We start from the raw sequence: 21,098 nt of genomic DNA, 5'->3' as shown, positions 1-21,098 counted from the left end.
ATCTATTTAAAGGATTTTTCCAAATCCCACTGAAATTTGGACTCAACCAGAGACCTGGTCTTAGCCTGGGATTTAAAATTCTAATGGTGGTCAAGGGAGAGGTTTATATGTGAATTATAATATAATATTCTTAGCTCATGCCAGAATGTGGGGCATGAGCATGCATGGGTGGTACAGCCAAAACTTTAGACTATTGAGCAAGGACATGCTTATTTAAAATAATCTTTGTTGCAAGCAACTTAAAAAAACACACACACATCTGACTGCGGTCTACAGGTTAAAAGAATGAATGGATTGTTTCAGTTTGTATTTAAATGTAGAAATGGTTCATCCTAGAATATCCTTCTTTATTTGTAAAACCCACTTTTATCTTATGGTTCATTTCCTCATAGCATTACCCTGAGTTAAGCAATATACTAATTAAAATGGAAAAGCTTAAGGTAACATCCATCCTGCCATATAAGATATGTCAATAATGAAAACTGCAGCCAAGGGTAGTAACCACTGCACACACTTCAATTTCTGGAGTATTTGACCTGTGGCCATTTCAAGAAGTGGGATTACACGTTACATTTTGCTGAACAACACATAAGCATAGGGCACAGGGCTCGTCTCTCCCCTCTTGAGGTCTCATGAAATCTGAGTGACTTTTTGCTTAGAGTTTGTAATACGTTAACCCCTATCTGATACTTCCTGTTGACGTGTACCCGATGGACCTGGACCGATAGTCATGTAGGTGCAAATGTGTTTTAGCACTTCTGTGTGGCTGAATGCAAATGCTGTGGAAGTAACTGCTAATGAGCATTACAGCTTCCTGCTAGGTCCAGTCACTGCTGGTTCACATGCAGTGCAAGTGAGTGAGCAGAAACCTGAAGCCAGAGAATTGGACTCGGTGGGGAAACAGCAGGCCTGAGTCTCATAGCAAAATCCACAACACGTCCGGGCGGCCATGGTTCCTCTCCACCAGCCCTGGGAGCGAGTGGTGATGGGTGAGACTGCTGCAGGTGGGGGAGAGGCTCAGGGTATGGCCCACCACAGCCCTCGCTGCTCTATGGTCCTCTTTGCAATGTGCTGGTTCTTTCGTTTGTTTAGCAACTGTTTTCTGAGCACCCATCACAGACTAAAAGCTGGGGAGGGCAAGGGGATTAGACAGATGGTTGTTCTCTCTTGCTGGATTGTTAAAAAAATGCCTCCTCTGTGTGTTTGAAACATCTGTGATGAGAGACCACAGTTCTAACTAGGACTCTGACACCAGTGGTAGAGCTGGTCTGGAGCAAGCCACTCACCCTGTCAGCCAGTCTCCACCCTCGTAAAACATGGAGAACAGTTCTGTGGTGTCTACATCAGAGAATTCAACTAACGCAAATAAAACAACTAACGCAAATGTGTCCTGCAAATTTCAAGCTTTGAGTCCCTTGCAGGGGGGGGGGGGGGGGGGGGGGGCGCAGCCCAATGGTCAGAGTTTTGCCAGCACAGCAGTTATCTCTTTAGGTGGCTTAGCTCGCTAAGTTTGAAAACTCAATGTGATTAACTCACAAAATGCAGCCACAGTAATGATTTTGTTATCAAAGCTCCCTCAAGCATCCCAGGCAGACGAAGTCCCCGAGATGGATTCACTCAATGTGTAAGGAGATCTTTCAGCCAAACTTCACTGGAGAAAAATATATAAATATAATAATAATAATAATAATAATAACAACAATAATAATAATAGTAAAAAAATACTAGGAAAAAGTGTGTTTTACTTTTCTAACCAATATGGCTTTAGGCTAATTCAAAGCTCTATCTATGTAGATATAAGACTTCCTTCTTTGATTTGTTTTCTTGATTAGACGCCCTCACATATAATTGCATGTAAATGTGAGAGCTACTCATTTGATTCCAGGCCAGGAGAAACCCAGGAATGGGTTTCTGAAGGGAAGCTCATTCCTATTCCCCTGATGGTTATCTTTATTGAAGGTCAGCACACTTAGAGCATGCTTTGCCAGCTTACCACATGTATGGCAAATAAGTCATGAGCACCAATTTGCACAGAAAGTATGATTTGCTATGTTTAAGATAAACTATTTTTTTTTTTAATATTGAGAAGGTAATTTTAAAAACATTTTTAATTCCTATTGGTTTCTCTGCCTGCTTGTCAGACTTCCCATGGGTAATGAAATCCTGCCAAGTGTAGATTCACTGCTGGTCATGAAACCGGACCTGGACTTGTGGTTATTTGATAATAACTGTGATAATAAATTCATCCACTAATTTCTTTCCTGTTGTCCTACATGAGTAACGTTAAACCAAGATGTTATGCTATTGGACAGAGAGAATCACTTTCATTCACACACACACACACACACACACACACACACACACAAACACACTTTAGAAGCTCTTTCTATTAGGCTACGATTCGTAAAGACTATCAATGACTTTCCTATGTCACTGGAGGATAATCCAAAAATTGGAAATGAGGTGCCCTATAGCCTGGGATGATCAAAGGCTGTTAGACAAAGTGACAGGCTCCGTGGAGGTGGACAAGTGCATTGAGACTGGATTCATGATGATGGCATTACATACAGTAGTCTGTACATGAATTATAACTGGCCTTTGACTTTAAACGGTCCCATAGATAAATGAATCCAGGACTATCAAGTAAAGCACTGCTAAGTTTTGTTTTGGGTTTTCTTTTATTTAAGGCTAGACCCATGCACGGGATAAGGGAGGGGAAGTGGTGGTGGGGGGGTTGAGATCTTTATAACATATTTTCTATTACTTTTTCTATTACTTTTTGCCTGAGAGAATTCATGCACCTCTGGGGGCATAGCTCCACAATGTCTTTCCTCAGAAACAGAAAGGCTCACCAGTGTCCTTCTGTGAGATTTAAGATTAGGCATCAGATTAAATTCCTTCCCACACATGGCAATGAGACAAGCCTGGCCTTTCTGACCACATGCCTCAAAACAGATCAATGAATCGATAATGATTTGTTTCCCCTCCCTCCCTTTGAAAGCAAGGTAAAGGTTGAGGAATCAGTGATTTCTAGGTACAATCCTACCCTGTGTCCTATTGTATGAGGGTGATTTATAGAAACACCAAGGCTGGAGGTTCTGGATGTCCTTTTGCTGTACACAAGCAGAGAGGACAAACGATAGGATAAAATTATGCTTGCTTTTGTGGGGCTTGGCTGGAGCCCATTTTGAACTGCCAGCTCATTGTCTAAAACTGCACACCTGTACAGAACCAGCTGTGGTCAGGAAGTTGGTTAGCAAAAGAATGTTCTTCAGGTCCTGGAAATCTTCTAGAAAGTGGTGTCATGGCTCTTAAGAATAATATTCCCCATGAATTAACAAAACCCAGTCAAATATTCTGCCTTAGCAAAAAGCAGGTATGAAAGGGAAATAATTCAAGGGTGGGAGAAGGATATAGGAAAAAACAAACAAACAAACAAAAACACTATGAAAACAGGCTCACAGTCAGGCCCAGGCCTTGCCTGGAACTTAGTATCAATATGCCGTAGGGACATGAGAAGATTCAGAAGGTTGTCCCCGAGTGTGACAACTAATCTCTCAGGTACAAGGAGGTAACAGATGGGAAATGGTGTCGGCTGAGAAACAATCCTGAATGTGAAACTGGGCATCCTGACTGAAAGTGAGCCCTGAGGTTTTTAAAGCATTATGGCTAGAAAGGGGGAAATGGCCCTTTTCAAGCTTCCTGCTGGATGCTGGCTAATCTGAACACAGCAGGCTTAACTTCATTTTAGCTTGCGGGCAGCTGTGGAGGAGGGGTCCGGGGGACCATGAACCATTGTTGAAGGGCATTTGGGCTCTGGGAAAAGAAAGTAAGACCCTTTGTGATGTGGGATGTTTGCAGACCACAGGGCTCTGCATAATCATGTAAAACCTTCTTTGGGGACAGAGACGTAGATGCAGACTGTGCTTCCTTTTAGGGGGGATTTGGTGGTTGGTTTGTTTGCTGTAGGTTTTAGCAGAATGGGGGCCTAGGACAGAGGTGCCTACCAGGGGGTCTCCCAAATGTCCAGCAGAGCTGGCCCCTTCAACATGGTGGCTGGTAAGAGGTCAGCGAGGGAGGTGCTGTGGGAAGTCTGTGGAGGGGTTCTGTTGTGTGCATTTTAATCCCCATCTGCTTTCCCCGATGCTTTAGTCATCGCTTGTCAGGTCATTGGTCTGGTTTTAGCTGTGCCTCAGGGAAATGTGCAATGGGACTGGATTTGCTTTGGAGAAGGCAGGACAGCAGGACAGGAGGACAGGCAATGTGGATAAAGCTGGCTCCTTATTGAAAGAGGTATCCATAGGGATTCTGAGAGAACCCCTCAGATTTAAGTAGGATTCTTATACTTTCAGTGTTGAGTAGACATGGGATACCTGATGCTGGGTATTTATGAGGCAGGAGAGTCAGGTGGTTATTACAGGTGGAGTTCCTGGATACCAACCTGGTACTGTCACCTCCAACCTGTTTGTCGGGGGGCAAGTTTCATAACCTCTCTGCACCCCCATTTCTGCATTTCTTAAAGAAGAGAAAATGAAAGTACCTCTCTCAAGAGGTATAAATGAAGATTAAATGAAATAATGTATGTTAAATAATTGGCAGAAAATGGAATATTAAAAGTGCTCAATATGCCCTAACCCAGTAGTCAGCAAACTCATTAGTCAACAGAGCCAAATATCAACAGTACAACAATTGACATTTCTTTTGAGAGCCAATTTTTTTAAACTTAAACTTCTTCTAACACCACTTCTTCAAAACAGACTTGCCCAGGCTGTGGTATTTTGTGGAAGAGCCACACTCAAGGGGCCAAAGAGCTTCATGTGGCTTGCAAGCATCATTTTGCTGACCATGGCCCTAACTGGTTTGTCTCAGTGGATAGAGCATCAGCCTACAGACTGAAGGGTCTCAGGTTCAATTCCAGTAAAGGACATGTACCTTGGTTGCAGGCATAACCCCAGTAGGGGGTGTGCAGGAGGCAGCTGGTTGATGTTTCTCTCTCATCAACGTTTCTAACTTCCTATCCCTCTCCCTCCCTCTCTATAAAAAACAAAACAAACAAACAACAATAAAATGTATTTTTTAAAAGTGCGCAACAAAGGGTAACTTTTCTTTTATAAACTAGAATTTAAATCTTTACTGTTGCAGTAGAAGTAGACACGCCTTGGGAGTTGACAAGGAGAGTCAGAGAGGGATATGTACCATAGGCAAGGGTTCCCCACCTCACATGCAATGCCTGACACAGAGTAGACACTCAGTAAGCTTTTCCCAAGTGATGAATCATGCAGACCAGGTATTTCAGTACCTTAGACTGGAACTCACCTTCCTTTATAAAGCTCTTTTTCAACTGCTTTCTGAAATAACACAGTAGAAATAGTAAGGTCATCCCACTGAGTTTGGTAGGCCAAGAAACATAGATAAACAGACATTCTGAAATACAGAAGGTGATGATATCAATTCTAGATTGTCACCATGCTCCCATCCTCACCACATGTCCTAACCTGTGACTTTGCCTAGGACTCTTACAGGAATTGCTTTGGTTTTACCTGCTTGGGTCAGAGAGGACTCCCTCAGCATAAGGATAAGTAGTGGTCACTAGTGGAATTATAACCTGGGCTCTGGTTTCTTTGCAGGGCTCCAGATGGACATTCTGGAGTGGCAAGGTCAAGGACAAAATGTAGAGATGTGAGCAGTGAACAGGCAAGATGCCACTGTACTCTCTCTACATTGTCCCTGTTAGCGGTGTGTGACAGAGAGCTAGAGGCAAAGCAAGGCTGCACATCATTTCCTATCATAATGAGGGGAAGGAAGGAAGAAAGAAATGCAAAGGGGAAGGGACATCTACCTTTACAAGGCCAGGCTCAAAATATCATGTGCTTAAGAGATAAGTGTTATTGGAGTTGTGATATAATCAAACAATAATCGTTTATCTTACTGTTACTTTATGCCATGAGTCTTCATAAAAATGGATTGGATAATGACACAGGAAAAGGAATTTATGGGGTAGAAACTGTTCTTTCTTACCACAGTCACTTTATGGATCTAAAATATACAGGCTAGCCTAAACCGGTTTGGCTCAGTGGTAGAGCGTCAGCCTGCGGACTGAAAGGTCCCAGGTTCGATTCCGGTAAAGGTCAAGGGCATGTACCTTGGTTGCGGGCACATCCCCAGTAGGGGGTGTGCAAGAGGCAGCTGATTGATGTTTCTCTCTCATGGATGTTTCTAGCTTTCTATCCCTCTCTCTTCCTCTCTGTAAAAACTCAATAAAATATATTTTTAAAAAATAAATAAATAAAATAAAATATACAGGCTAGAAGGAGAACAATCCCAAACCTGCTCAGAAGATAGGAAAGTGCTAGGACATCCAAAGTGCGATGTTCACTCTAAAGGGACTAGTCCAGGCTCTATTTCTTGGGATGGAGCTTGGAATAGGTCTTAGATGAGCTTTAAGGAATATCTGGATGTTGACATGTAGACTTGGGTCTGGTAGGGTCATGGTAGATCCCAATTACAGTCATGGTGTGGATTTAAGTTGTATCTGTGACCACAAATGGTAATTCCATTAACTCCAAATGCATATAATCTATAATAATAAAAGCATAATATGCTAATTAGACCAGATGACCATCCAGATGAAGCAGGGCTGCCAGAGAAGCCCAGGGCCCAGGTCTCAGGTGCCAGAGGGAAGCTGGTGCAGGCAGCTGGGGGAAAGAAGGCCTACTCTTGCACACATTTCGTGCATCGGGCCTTTAGTTGTTAATAAAGGAGAAGGAATTAATATTTTTAATATCTTGTGTGTGTCAGGCACTGTCCTAAGTACAACTCATTGGATCCTTTAATAGCTAAGGGAAGTAATCTCTTATTAAATCAATGGCCTGGTCTTAGCTATTATTCCCATTTTACACATGGTAACACTAAAGTTCAGAGAGGGTTTTAATGACAGTCTTAAAGCCAGAAAGAGGTAGAGCTGGGATTATGTTTCTGCCTAGTCCTTCCTCCCCAGAAGAGAGTCATAAATTGGCTTTGGAGAGTGTCAATCATGAAGTTATGAATATTGAAAAACAAATATGAAACTGGGATATGGAAGTACTGTGAGTAAGCCCTGAACGAAATTATCCAATGATGGTGCAGACATTTTTCAATACAGGAAGCATACATTTTTTCTGCATGAAGTTAAACAATATCCATATCTTATGATATAGAAATTCAAATTTGCATTCAGTATTTACTGCATACCAAGTATACTGTACAGAAAACTTACAAATGAACAACAGAAAGTATCAGGAAGACTATTCATTGTAGCATTCCCATAAGAGTAAACACAAAGCTAAACCAAACCAAACAACAAAACAAAAAACCCTAAAGGCCTATTGATGAGAGAACTGAAAGAAAATTTTCAAAGCCATAATAAGAAAATTTTCTTAGATCTTTGTGATGCTTTTTCAAACTGAGAGGAATATACTGTCCAGCAAGATGACTACAAAATGATTCAAACTGAGTACATTATCATGAGGTTTGAGAACACCACAATAAAGAAAATGCCCTAAATCCTGTGGTCAGGAAAACGAGTTCTGTATAAAGGACCAGAAATCAGAACTGGTTTTCTAAAGCAGCTCTGGAGAATTAGGTATCAATTTATCACTACTGATGTGCACAGTTTTCTTGGAGAGTTTATAGATTAATGATTACCAGGAAGACAGAAAACAATATATAGGAAAAAGTGAAGCAATTATTACTTTCAAGAAAAACAGAGTTTTATAGAAAAAAATATTTAAACATAGCCTATTATTTATCTGATCAATGAACAGCACTTACAACAATAATAAAATGTATTTTTTACACATTATTATATTAGTGTGCTGGAAAGAAGAGGCACGTATGCATAGTATGGGACAAATGGGGAAGGAGAACTAAATCTTCATCTATTCTAGAAGTTAAATCAATGATATCTAAAATTGAAAAAAAAAAACTAGCATTAGGTTGCTATGTGATTATTTTAATTTTATTGAGGAATAATTGACAAACACAATTTTATATATTTAAAGTGCATAATGTGATGACTTGACATATGTATACATTGCAGAACAATTACCGAGAGTAAGAGAACTAACATATCCACTACATCACATAGTTAACATAGCAACCTCTTGCTTCTGTGTGTGAGCATGCTATTCTTAGTATCCAAACACCCAGAAATTCACAGGGATTCTTGTTAGTCTTTCCTTTTACTTTATAAATATCCATGTCTTTTTATTTTCTATTGAGGTATAATTGACATGTAGCATATTTATTTTAGATGTGCAACATAATGATTTGATATTTGGATACGTTGTAAAATGATCATTACAATAGATCTGGTTAGCATCGACCCCCATAGTTATAAAAAAAATGTTTTTCTTATGATGAGGACCTCTAAGATCTACTCTCTTAGCAACTTTCAAGAGTGCAGTAAAATATGGTTAATATTATTAACCATAGTCACCATGCTATGCATTACATCCTATAACTGATTTTATAACTAGAAATGTGTACCTTTTGATCTCCTTCACCCAATTTCTTCGAAGGGATCCCCTTGAAATTTAGAAGGATTCTTAAATTAGTATTATGCTATATTGGCATAATAAAACTAAGATCAATTAAAAGATTAATTATTTAAATTCATTAACTCATACTTCAGTAATAGAAAGCATGGGAAAACATACCTAGGTACTGATCTAGAAATATTTTTAAGTACATTTATAGTAATCTGTAAATAAATGTACTAAAAGTTAGAGGTTAAAAAACACACATAACTCACCAGCCAGGATATTCACTTCTGGAGGGGCTAGGATTTGGAGATGGTCATCAAGAGAACTGTAACTTTCTCTAGAATACTTGATTCTTTTACAAAGAGAATGAGTGGAATGACTATATTCTTATGAAACTTAAAATATCCCTTTTCTCACATAGAAGTATTAAAAAAAATAAGATCAATTTTGTTCACTTGGGTCTCTAATCATGGAAGTAACTTATGTTTTTAAGATGTATTATATAGTTATAAAAGGACTTTTGGCTGCCATATTGATTTAGTTATCACAGAAGCCTTATAAGCCAGGCATCATTGTCCTTTTGTCTATAAAGCAGATATACACACTGGACAATATGGAGTAAATCCTCAAAGTTCCTCCTGGCTCACAGTCTGATATTAGAAAAAAGTGGTGCTGCCTTTGTTCCCTAAGATGCCTCCCCTACTGTGTAACCATATAGCTCATTCCTTCTCTATCTGTGTCTGTCTCTCTGTGTGTCTCTCTCTGCCCCCTCCCTTCCTAGTTATGAGGAGTAAAGAGGCTATGTTGAGGAACCCCATGTGATAAAGAACTATGGGCAGTCTGGATCTGATGATATTTTTGGCTGACAGGCAGCAAGAAACCCTCAGTCCTACAATATCAAGGATCTGAATTCTGCCAACAACCAAAATGAGCCTATGCTGAGTCCTTCCCCAGTCATGTCCCAGATGAGACCACAACCCTGCCAAAACTTTGAAATCTTGTGAGACACTAAGCAAAAGATCCAGCTAAGCTATATCGAAACTCCAACACACAGAAACTGTAAAAGAATACATGTGTCATTTTATTAAGCTGTTACATTTGCTGTACTATCATTCCATAACAGTGGGAAACCAGCACTAGTTCCAATGGGGAAATTTGAGGCGCATCTTTGGGAACAGACTATGTATGAGTATAAAATTGTAATATCCGCCGAAACCGGTTTGGCTCAGTGGTAGAGCCTCAGTCTGTGGACTGAAAGGTCCTAGGTTCGATTCCAGTCAGGGGCATGTGTGTTGCTTGCGGGCACATCCCCGGTGGGGAGTGTGCAAGAGGCAGCTGGTCAATGTTTCTCTCACATCGACATTTCTAGCTCTCTCTCTCTCTCTCTCCCTTCCTCTCTGTAAAAAATCAATAAAATATATATATTTTTTAAATTGAAATATCCACCAGCATATTGTTCATACTGGCGATGAAGGTCAAGGTGAGCTGCACTAGCCCCAGTAGAACAGCCCTGACCTTTCTGGACCAGGATCCTTTTGTTTTCACTCTATGAACGTGCTGACATGTCAGCTGGTTTTGCATGTGTGAACAGATCTTACACAGAGGGCCCGGGCCTTAGAACATGCACGTGGTGTTTGTACTGCACAAATAAAGGTGGTTTGCAGGACCTACGTATATAGGATTTTACTAGAGCAACGAGGCCTTGGAAAAACCTCCCAACCTAGCAAGCTTGTGTTTTCTTTTCAAAGAAATACCAACCAAGCTTAATTTAAATAAATAGAGAAGGTAAAGGCAGGGGGAGAAATGACATAAGCACAGATAACAGAAAAGAAAGTGGCAGGCAACACAGAGGAACCTGGGGGAGTAAGAATTCCACTGAAATGTAAGTGGAACTAATTGTTTCTCACCCAGAAATGTGGCTGATTTACCTCCAGATTGGAAGGAGGCCCCACCCGCATTGCCTTTTAATTGAAAGGAAAGCATGGACCTTGTACATGTCACAGTCGCTTGCTCACTAAAGGGTGCTATTCTCTTTCCAGCACCTGTGGCAAGAATTGGGGTATGGTGAATTGGCCCAGGGGAGGGGAGGAGGAGGAGCAAAAATACTAGCAAAATAGTTTAAAGGAAAAGCTGTAGGAGAAAATGGAAACACTTACAATGATCCAAAAGGGAGACATTAAGGCAAAGAGGAAATGTTAATGTAAGCTAAAAACACTTCTGTCTGGGAAGAAAATGAAAAATTCCCCTAATGGGTGATTCAGAAGCAATAATAAGCATAGTAAAAGTTGAATACAAACCTATTGAATTAAACTAGAATATTGACAGCAATTAGCATATTGAGTCTTCACTGTGCCAAACTTTTATTCATTCAACAAAAATTAGCATGCACTAACTTTTCTATTTCACCACAAGCCTATGAAAGGAATAAAGCTATAATCTTCATTTTACAGACAACAAGGCTGAGAGAGGATAAGATGCCTGAGTCACATGCTAAGAAGTAGAAGAGCTGGGTTGTGAATTCAGGTCCCTGTGATCCTGTTACCTCATGTTTAATATAAGAAATCTCAATTGCTGTTCTGATAATACAAAGCGAATATGGGACACAACTTGCGTGCACATGGGAGGAAAGACCACAAGTTTCTCCTGGGGTTGAGAAGCTTGGTGATTGCAGAAAAAGGTCCCTGAGGCATGGATAGGATAAAGGCACCAAACACACAACATGAGAAATGCTCCCAGAATAGAACAGTAAGGATGGTGGAAGGCTTGACTCCTCTGCCCTTTGATTTTAAAACCACTTTCCTAAACACTATGCCAATATCAGAGTGAATTAAAGAGATTTGTCTGCAACAGAATCACCTGCAAATCCTATTAAAGCCTAGATCCCCAGGCCCCACTGCAGACCATGTCTGACAGGGATGCACCTTAAAGAATGTTATTACCATTTCTTTTTTGGGGGTGAGAACATTTCAGATTTACTTGACTCTCTTGACAACTTTCAGGTACGTGTGATACCATTTTAACCGCAATCAGAATGCTGCGCATTAGATCCCTAAAACGTCTTCTTCCTCACCTGTGATTTCAGACTTCCTGGTAAAAGGCTGAAAAGCCAATGATCAACCCAAGAAATGATTCATGAAGGAATCGGATGACCTTTTGCCTCTGTCATTTCTGTGGACAGGTTTGATTCCTGCATCAGCCTTTTATCCCAGCATCTCGCAAATCCCTCTTCATACAGACCAGTGCCTGAGTCCCTGCAGCCCTCGTGCTTCTAAAGACCTCCCCCCGTGTGTTTTCTGTTATTGCTCCCACCCACAGACACGAAAAATAAGATGGTCCTGTCTCCCTGCCTTGTCTGGGAATCACACCGGGTCCTGAGACAAAGCCGGGGACACCATTCCCAGCACCTCTCTCGCTGCCAGGAGATTTGTTTTCAAAGCACCTGACAAGCCACATCCAATTCATCCCCAGAACCCACTTCTCAGGGGAATAAACACCAAGTGTCAGAACCTCCTGGGAAATCTAGTGATGAAAAGGACTTTAACGATAAACAAATTCAATCTGGTTAGAATGCCAGCAACAGAAGGGACGGACGTGGAGTGAAGAGGTGCAGACGAGGGGGCACAGGTAGGTTAGGTGGGAGCTCAATTATACTGATAATGAGAAACAGAGCTGCTGGGGTTTTCCAGACGCCAGCTGCTGGGGAGAAGGAGGCCGATCTGGGAATGTCTTTCAGCCAGGAGAGGTATTTTGGGGCTGAGAAAAAGTTCACTTTCTAGAGAACTATCCCCTCCATGGACATCCATTAGAGAATCAACTTTGCACCTGCATTTGCCACTCAGATCCTTGCATTTTCCCTTGGGGTCTTCCCTCCCAGCCACATGGTGATTTCTCCTCGTTCCCACCTCTGCATTCTACCCAGTGCTGTCTGATCAGATGAACATGCCCTGGGTGACCACTCACTACTGCAGGCTCCAGGCTTCTCCAAGCCAACATGTAAGGTGAGCTCCAGCAGTCGGTGGTGTGATGGTTTCCATTAAGTACCAAATCTTGCCTGATAGGGATGGAGCTAAAAAATGCATACATTATTTAACAGAAGAGCTTTGCTGGTGACTGATAAATCAAATTAGCTGCTTTGGGCTAAGGATGCATTTGAAACAGAATTTCCTCCTTTGAAGAGACAGTGACAAATCTATTTGATAGGTCTGCATGTCAAGTATTTTTTTTTTTTGTAGAACATTTAATAGTCTGTTAATAGGCAAGGTGAATAAGATTGGCTTAAGTTAGAACTAGACTTTTTCCCTGAAAATGTTTATTTCTGTCACATTATTAAAGCCATATCCACCTATACAATTTTTATTTTAAAAAGTAGAAAGACCCGACCCATAATTGAATAAAACTTGACATTTGCAGCATCTTCTTCCCACCTTTTGTCTATGTGAGTGCATGAGTATACAGTTGGCCATTGAACAACAGAGGGGTTAGGCACCCATACCATGCGCAGTTGAGAGTCCACATATAACTTTTAACTCCTGAAAAACTTAGTTGTCGTTCAGTATCTGCGAGGGATGGGTTCTAGGACCTGCTGCAGATATCAAAATTGCAAATGCCCCAAGTCCTCTTAGTAAAATGGCATAAATCAATGTATACAATTGACACTCTGCATCCTGGGATCCCCAACTACAGGTAAAAAACAGTATATATTCATTTGAAAAAAAATCCATGTATAAGTGGGCCCATGCAGTTCAATCCTGTGTTGTTCAGGATCAACTGTACATACAGGAGTGGGCAATCATTGGTAAATTATCAGCCATCATTACCTAAAAGATAAATCATAACAATAATGATGACTCCATTTAATGGGTATATAATATTCCTTATTCTGACTCCATTCTGATCCTTGCTTTAGGGTAATTATTTCAAGAAAGGGTAAAAATAGTTTTCAGCTTTTTGATAGGCACTCCCATATGGTTTTCCAGGAATCCTGGTACAACTTGTAATCCCACCAGTAATGTGTAAGTTTTTAACTTAGGTGGGGGTTGGCTATTAAAACCTCCTAACAGAATTCACTTCATATGTTTTTATATTTTCCGAAATATTTGCTAATTTGTTAGGGGAAAACACTATCGTATTGTTCTTTGAATTGACTAATGAAATTTAAGACATTTTAGGCTTTCAAGTTACAAAAAAAAAAAAAAAAAAAAAAAGGTAACACATGAAGAGGTTTGCTCTGTTCTACTCTTTCTGGTTACATAACTTCCTAACTCACTCACTCAGTAATTGCGAACACTGTAACCTAGAGCATGCGTTTTGAAGCAAAGCCACATCACTTTTTGTAACCTGAAAAGTTCCCTGGCAACAGGTGATCCAGTCTTTCTTGTTCAAGCAAACATGCTACAGCCAAAATTAATAACAATTTTAAAAACATACATCTAACTTTCCTCATCTCTCTTAAAGAACATTTTTAAAAGAACTGCTTTCTAATGCAAGCTATTAGTTTAAAAAATCACCCTGCTTCTTCTATTCCTCTTTTACTCAATGGTGGCTTGAAAGCTTCTCTCTTTCTCCATTTATGTTCTCCACATTAACCTGCACCCAACTTTCCAATAGCACTTAGTCCTTGCCTTTTAGATCACACCCCCTTTCCTCCTGACCCTCCTGTCTTATGTCCTCTACCCATACTTCAGATTTGGTATCCCCAATGTCTAGAGTCATTTTTGCTAAAGAATGAACTCTGGTTGATGAAATGATTAGACAGACATCCACATGCATATTGACACATCCTTTCTTCACCCTGCCTTTCTGAACCCTGTTAGTTGTAAATATATAAAACGAGGCTTTGCCGAAACTGGTTTGGCTCAGTGGATAGAGCGTTGGCCTGTGGACTGAAGGGCCCCAGGTTCGATTCCGGTCAAGGGCACATACCTTGGTTGCTGGCACATCTTCAGTAGGGGGTATGCAAGAGGCAGCTGATTGATGATTCTCTCTTATAGATGTTTCTAACTTTCTATCCCTCTCTCTTCCTCTCTGTAAAAAATCAATAAAATGTATTTAAAAATGAAAATAAAAATAAAAATAAAACAATAAAACAAGGCTTTGCAGAATGCCCTGGTGTTTGCATGGCAAAGCCCCATCTCACACTGAGTTAGAATTTGTTAATGTCCAGAAAAATAAACATTTAAAAAGGAATTACTACCTGCCCACTACTTTCAAGGTATTGTGCTAGATGCTCAATAAACAGAGATGTTTGCAAAGATGAAGAATATCTGTTTCCTGCTCTCCAGACCTGCCTTCAGCTAGAAAGAGGAAAACCATAAACATGGGGAGAAAAACTTTCCCTATCAAAATAAATGTCACCGTGATGCAATTCAAGAGAAATACCTTAGAAAGGTCACAGCCTCTGGACTAGTGAAATAAAACGGTAATATCAAGTCCCTTGCCTGCTCTCTTCAAAGAAAACACAGTCATCCCAGATGGAAAGACAGGCCAGCAGGGTCTCCGCTTCCAACTTTGCAACATGGTCTGGTCCAAAAAGGTGGCCTCAAATCCTGGATTCTCAAAATGTGGTTTTGGTGTAGTGAGCAGAGGAGCTGTAAAAGCCTACAATGGAAGATGTGCCCATTGAGTCCTGTGCTGTTTGAATTATACTGTGAGCCAGGAACTGCGCCATTTACTGGGATGTCCTTGCACACACATCTGAGTTGGATCTTGCTTTCCCATAGTTTTCAAGGAGGAGTATATTTTGTGAACTGGTCTCGATTTTGGCTCTAAGTGACCTTGTTTTTTCTTACTCACTTACCCCTCGTCCCCCGCAGTATTTCATGATTTCATGTTTCTTTGTGAAATGCCATAAATTCTTTCCCCAAAGCAGGATATAAACAACAAAAGAATGTTTCTACTTAGTTATGTGTCAGCATTTCTTGCTTTGTACTTGATTGGCTACTTGAGGATAAGGGTTCTGTCTCCCTCATTAGAGCATGGTATTTATCTTTGAATTTGTCTTAATGCTCCACATTCTATGTAATATATTTCCCAATAAATGTTTGTAGATATAATTATCCCACTAAATAGTTTCTATGAGTACTGCCCTTGATCAAAACCACTGTTCTGTAGTCATTCAGGCAAGAGGTGCGGAAATATTCAAAATAAAGTGTTTCCACAGAAAATATCATGTTTAAACAATCTGCTGGATTGTGAATAGATAAGAGTCACACAAACCTGCTAGCTTGATTTTCAAGGAACAAACAGATAGTCAATAGTTCATTATAATCACTGAGAACCAAGGTGAAAATGGCTTCACTCAAAAAAAAATTAAATATTCTAGCTGAAGTTCAGGATAAATATGAAAACTAGAGCTGTTGCAGAAGTAAATTAAATGATTATATCTTGCCCAGTTTCCATGTGACACCCAAAGGGAAGGAAATCAGAAATGAGAAGGTTGGGCTTTCCTTTGGAAATGATCCTTCCCTGGGTTGACTTTGCAGGGAGTGCTGGTGGTGCAGTGCCAAGGGGAAAATGCAGGAGCTGACCCAGACTGGAGCAACACTGCATTTGATTCAGGGAGCAGTTCCGCTGTCTGTTCTCTGTAAGACACCTCTCCAGGCAAGTTGGGAGTTTGAGGGAGATGGAAGAATGTGAGGGAGGAAAAATGAACAAACCTTCAAAAGAGATGAATCCTGACCCCACAAAATAAATCTGTGTTCTCTTTAAATAAAGAATCAAGGCTCAGAAAGTTAAGCAACATCTCCCAAATCACACAGTCAATAATAATCTATCTATATATATATATAAAAGCCCAGCGACTGGAATGGCAGAATGACCAGAATGACTGGTAGCTATGACAGGTACTAAGGCAGCCAACCAGCCTGTAGGAGCGCCCCCCATGCCCTCCCCCTCCTGCCAGCCCCATCCCAGTCAGCCCCCCAACACCTGGATCGGGATTGGGCCTGCCAGTCAACCACCCGCAGTCCCTCCCCCTGGCCAGCCTTGCCCCCATTGCACCCCATATCCAAATCAGGAGCAGCGCTGACTGAGCAACTACTGCAGCTGCTCCTCCCCACACCCCACCGCTGGCCTGGCCTAATGGGCCCCCATTGGGATGGGCCAGCTGGACCTTACCCATGTACGATTTTGTTCACTGGGCCTCTAGTTAATAATATAAATTAATAGCAATAGGAACAACTGATAGAGACTAATTAAGAAGTTTCCAACTCCTCCAAGTGCAATTTCAAGGGCAAACACTGGCTATGGGACCCAAGATGGCTTGGTTATATTGGAAAATTCTGCAGGAGGAAATTCATTTATCCACTAAGGCTAATGTAATTGTTGGGTCTTTTGTTTTATGACTTTGATCTTTTGTCTCCTTTCCCCTCATGCACTATAATCTAATTTTTAAAGAAATGAGATGGATGAGATATATCAAGCTTTTACATGCAAAATATGATTTATGGAGTTGTAAGTATATCTTAATCATTATAAAAATTTTATGATAATCATTTATAAATTTTAAATAAATATATTTAAAGCTTTAAATAAATATATTAAAATTTTTATCTTAACAAAAGATTTCTATTACCAATCAAGTACTCCATTTTATATATATCAGGGCAAATGTCTTTTTAGATCTTTCTTACCCCTAATCTTTTAGCCTCAGTTACTCACTATTAAAATGGAAATAATCAGGCACTTCTTGAAGATTGCTATAATAATTAAAGATAATGTCTATAATATGTCTCATTTAGGATCTGATTCATGATAAGCACTTCATGTCATTAATGTTTATTGTAATATTAATGCTCATGTGTTTCTCCTCTACTTAATGATAAAGTCCCAATGGAGCAGCTATTTTGTGTAGTGGATAGTTATTTCACTGGATTGAGTTTTTAAAAATATTTAAATGTATTTTTATTGATTTAAGAGAGGAGGGAGAGGGATAAATAGAAATATCAATGATAAGAGAGAATCATTGATTGGCTATTCCCTGCATGCTCCCTATTGGATACTGAGCCCACAACCCAGGCATGTGCCCTGACTAGGAATCAATCTGTGACCTTCTGGTTCAAAGGTCAGTGCTCCATCAGTGAGCCATACCAGCTGGGCTAAGCTTTTATTTTATAGGTACTGTTAGTCTGATGATCTAGGATATAAGTACACAGCATTTTCATTACTGAGAATTAGAAAAGAGGAGGCTTGGGGCTTGCTCAGGGCAGATGGTTCTTAAAATTCCAAGAAATGGTAGCCAATAAGAAGAAAGGAGAGCCGAAACCAGTTTGGCTCAGTGGTAGAGCGTCGGTCTGTGGACTGAAAGGTCCCAGGTTCGATTCCCGTCAAGGGCATGTACCTTGGTTGTGGGCGCATCCCTGGTGGGGGGTATGCAGGAGGCAGCTGGTCGATGTTTCTCTCTCATCGACGTTTCTAGCTCTCTCTCTCTCTCTCCCTTCCTCTCTGTAAAAAAATCAATAAAATATATTTTTTAAAAAAGAAAAAAGAAAAAGAAGAAAAGAGATGAGAAGGTGAAGCAAAGGGAAGGGGTGAAGGGGGTGGGGGAGGAAAAATGCATAAGAAGCCAAAGGAAGAACAGTGAATGAAGGGTTTTCCCTCTTCACTATTAACTGCAAAAATACCTTCTCATCCAATGGTTCCTGGGCTAACATCGGAGGCTTTCCTCCCTTCATCCTTTGAGCCTCCTCAGGATCTTTACAGGCATCTCTTCTCCCCCTTCCTCCTGCCGCCTCGGGCTGAGCTGAGTTCCTATGCATCTTGCAATCTGCCTTGCGCCATGCTGCCAGCTGGGCTGGACTTGTGAATTCCTGAGTTCACTGAACTGCACTGCCAGAAGGTTCTGCACTTCTCGCAGATCCAGGGTGTAAACTGAGAAGTATTTCCCTCCTGGGATGACTTCGCATCATCCAACTGCTATGCTACTGACCCAGAAGCAAACTCCTTGTCTTGGTGACATCTTTGCCATTGCTCAGAATGGCTACAAAGCGAGTGTTAAAAGCCACCCTTTGCTAGCTGTGTTATGAAGAGGTTTAGTCAGAGCAGAGTTGATGCACACACCAGAAATGGTTGTAGAGAGCACCCAGTCACCTTATGAAAGTCACCTTCTAGCTCAAGGGGTCCTTGTCCAACTGGTCTCCTGGGCCCGGAGCTCTCTCTGCATGCTGGGGAGAGTGAAACCCTGGAGTGGTGCAACAGAATCCCTGTATGGGAATCACATGTCAAAGGCACAGCAAGGTGTGCTGGGAGAACTACTGGTCTAGAAAGTGGTAATTCGTGTTCAGCTGTGAAATGAAACCTAATGCTAAAACAACACCTAAAATACAGCTTGAGCTACCCTGATGATCCCCAGTTTAGTTGTGCTTTCGAAAGACTTCAACTGGATTACACTTTTCCCAAGCCTAGTGCCCACTCACCAAACCATTCTAAACTAACCAAGGTCATTGAGTACAGAAAACCCAATATGGCTCTGGGGGCAATGTTGACATATGTGAGAATGGCTTCTTCAGGACCATTCATTAAATCAACAAATATTTATTAAACAATATCCCAAGTTACAGAGTTTTAGAAATATCCACCTGAAGCTTCTCATAGGTAAAGTCTTTTTCCTGTCTCAAAGGAAAGAAATGCCATAACAATATTTTAAGACTGTCAACAAATCAGCTCTTCTGTTTTATTTCTGGACATTTTGGTCATTTTTTATCCTTGGACTCAATCATTCCTCTGCCTGTTTAAAGCTTCACTGTTCATCTCTGAATTCACAGGAGCTCAACAGAATTTTATGCAGTTATTATAATTTACCAACAGCCTTTGTCTGGAGAGCAGAATCCAGAAAGCCAGAAACAAGGGCAAACTATTGACTGAATATACCAACAACAACTCTGATAAAAACTTAGCATTAGAGTCTGGCCAGTGTGGCTCAGTGGTTGAGCGTTGACCCATGCACCAAGTTCAAATCCCAATCAGGGCACACACCCGAGTTGTAACTCAATCCCCAGTGGGGCAGGGCTTTCAGGAGGCAGCCAATCTATGTTTCTCTCTCATCTCATCAATGTTTCTCCCCCTCTCCCTTACTCTCTCAAATTAATAAAAACATATTGTTAAAAAAAATAGCATTAAATAGCTTTATAAATGAGTAAATATAGTCATGAGAAATATGAGAAAATTACATGCAAAATGCGATTGCCACCAGGGATGGCAAGAGAAGTGTATATTCAACAATCAAGACGGATCAACAGTTGAAATATTTAGAGTACACACCTACAATTTAGGGTGACAGTGTACTTCAATAATCTGGGAAGTGACCCTTTGTCCCTAAAAACTACTTTCTTTCGTTGGCATCATCCTAGCACTGGAGGCGCAGGTCTGCTGGGCCTTTATACATGTTGCTGTACCTTATCAGAAGCTTTCTTTGTGTTTTTCTTCCTACCAGCAAAGAGGAGGCCTTGCTTTCCATCCCTACATGTCCCCTGGGGCAGTTCAGTCCTCTGCACAACACTGGACTCGGTTCTAGAGCTGAGCTCCATTTCATCAGAAAGTGAGGCCCTTCTTTTCGTCTGATTCATTGTCACTTCCCTACTGCTGATGTCTGACTCTCAGCTCAGCTACCAGACAAGTTTCTCAGTGACTCTCTCCAAATTGATAAACCAGTGCTCTGGAGGGGAAAAAAAAATACACCAAAATGCATAGGCTTGATCATTATTTCTTAGTTCAGGGACAGCATTATCGCCAATCAGCATTCCATCATTACAAACATAGAGTCCGTTTGTGTCGCTGGGAATTGGAGGGTCCTCACGAAGTCCTCAAGAGAAGGATGATAAATAACGTGACAGACAGAAGACAGAATGCTCACACCTGGCCCAGGCCCTGGTCCGGTTCATATCCTGCCTTGTCTCTCACACCATGCTTTGTACTCCCCATAGAGACATGAAATAGCATCTGAGGGAAAATGCCTTGGGTCAAATAAAACAGCGTGGATGAAACGGCCTCCGGTGTACAGACCCAGTCTTCTCTGGACCTTGGCTCTAAATCCAAATAATAGCACCTGCATCTTTTCAATGCTAAAGGAAGTTGTGAAGGTCATGAACAAGCTTAAGAGTTTGACCTCCAGAGGCACTTGCTACTTGGAGTATTGTTGTCTTACTTGTATAGCCAACAGTTATTTCTTAGATGTTGTTTTTGGGGCACAGTGCTAGGTGGACACTCAAAAGGAGACACGTGTTACCGAGACCTTGACCCTGCCCTTGAGGTGCTTACAGTGAAGACTCAAAGGGGGCACCATCGACTGTGCCTGACCCACCACAATGAATAAATAGAAAAATTGCAGGTAAGCATGTCGAAACTTGGACAGCAAGTAATGTTATAGCTATTGAAGCTAATAAGAAAAATTCAAATTTGCATTTTATGTCTTATGTTGTATTGATTTTCTATAAAGTCAATGCTTACTGCATTTTGTAAAGGTATAATGAATTGGAAACTAAAAAACAACTTGTCCTTAACCATTGACAGTTTGAGCAGCACTTGTCACATACACACCTGACTCAAATACAAGGCAGATAAAGACATACATATTCAAAAGCT

Source organism: Pipistrellus hanaki, assembly GCF_964339955.1.
Source record: "Pipistrellus hanaki genome assembly, chromosome: 13".
NCBI lineage: Eukaryota > Metazoa > Chordata > Mammalia > Chiroptera > Vespertilionidae > Pipistrellus > Pipistrellus hanaki.
This window is presented reverse-complemented; position numbering follows the sequence as displayed.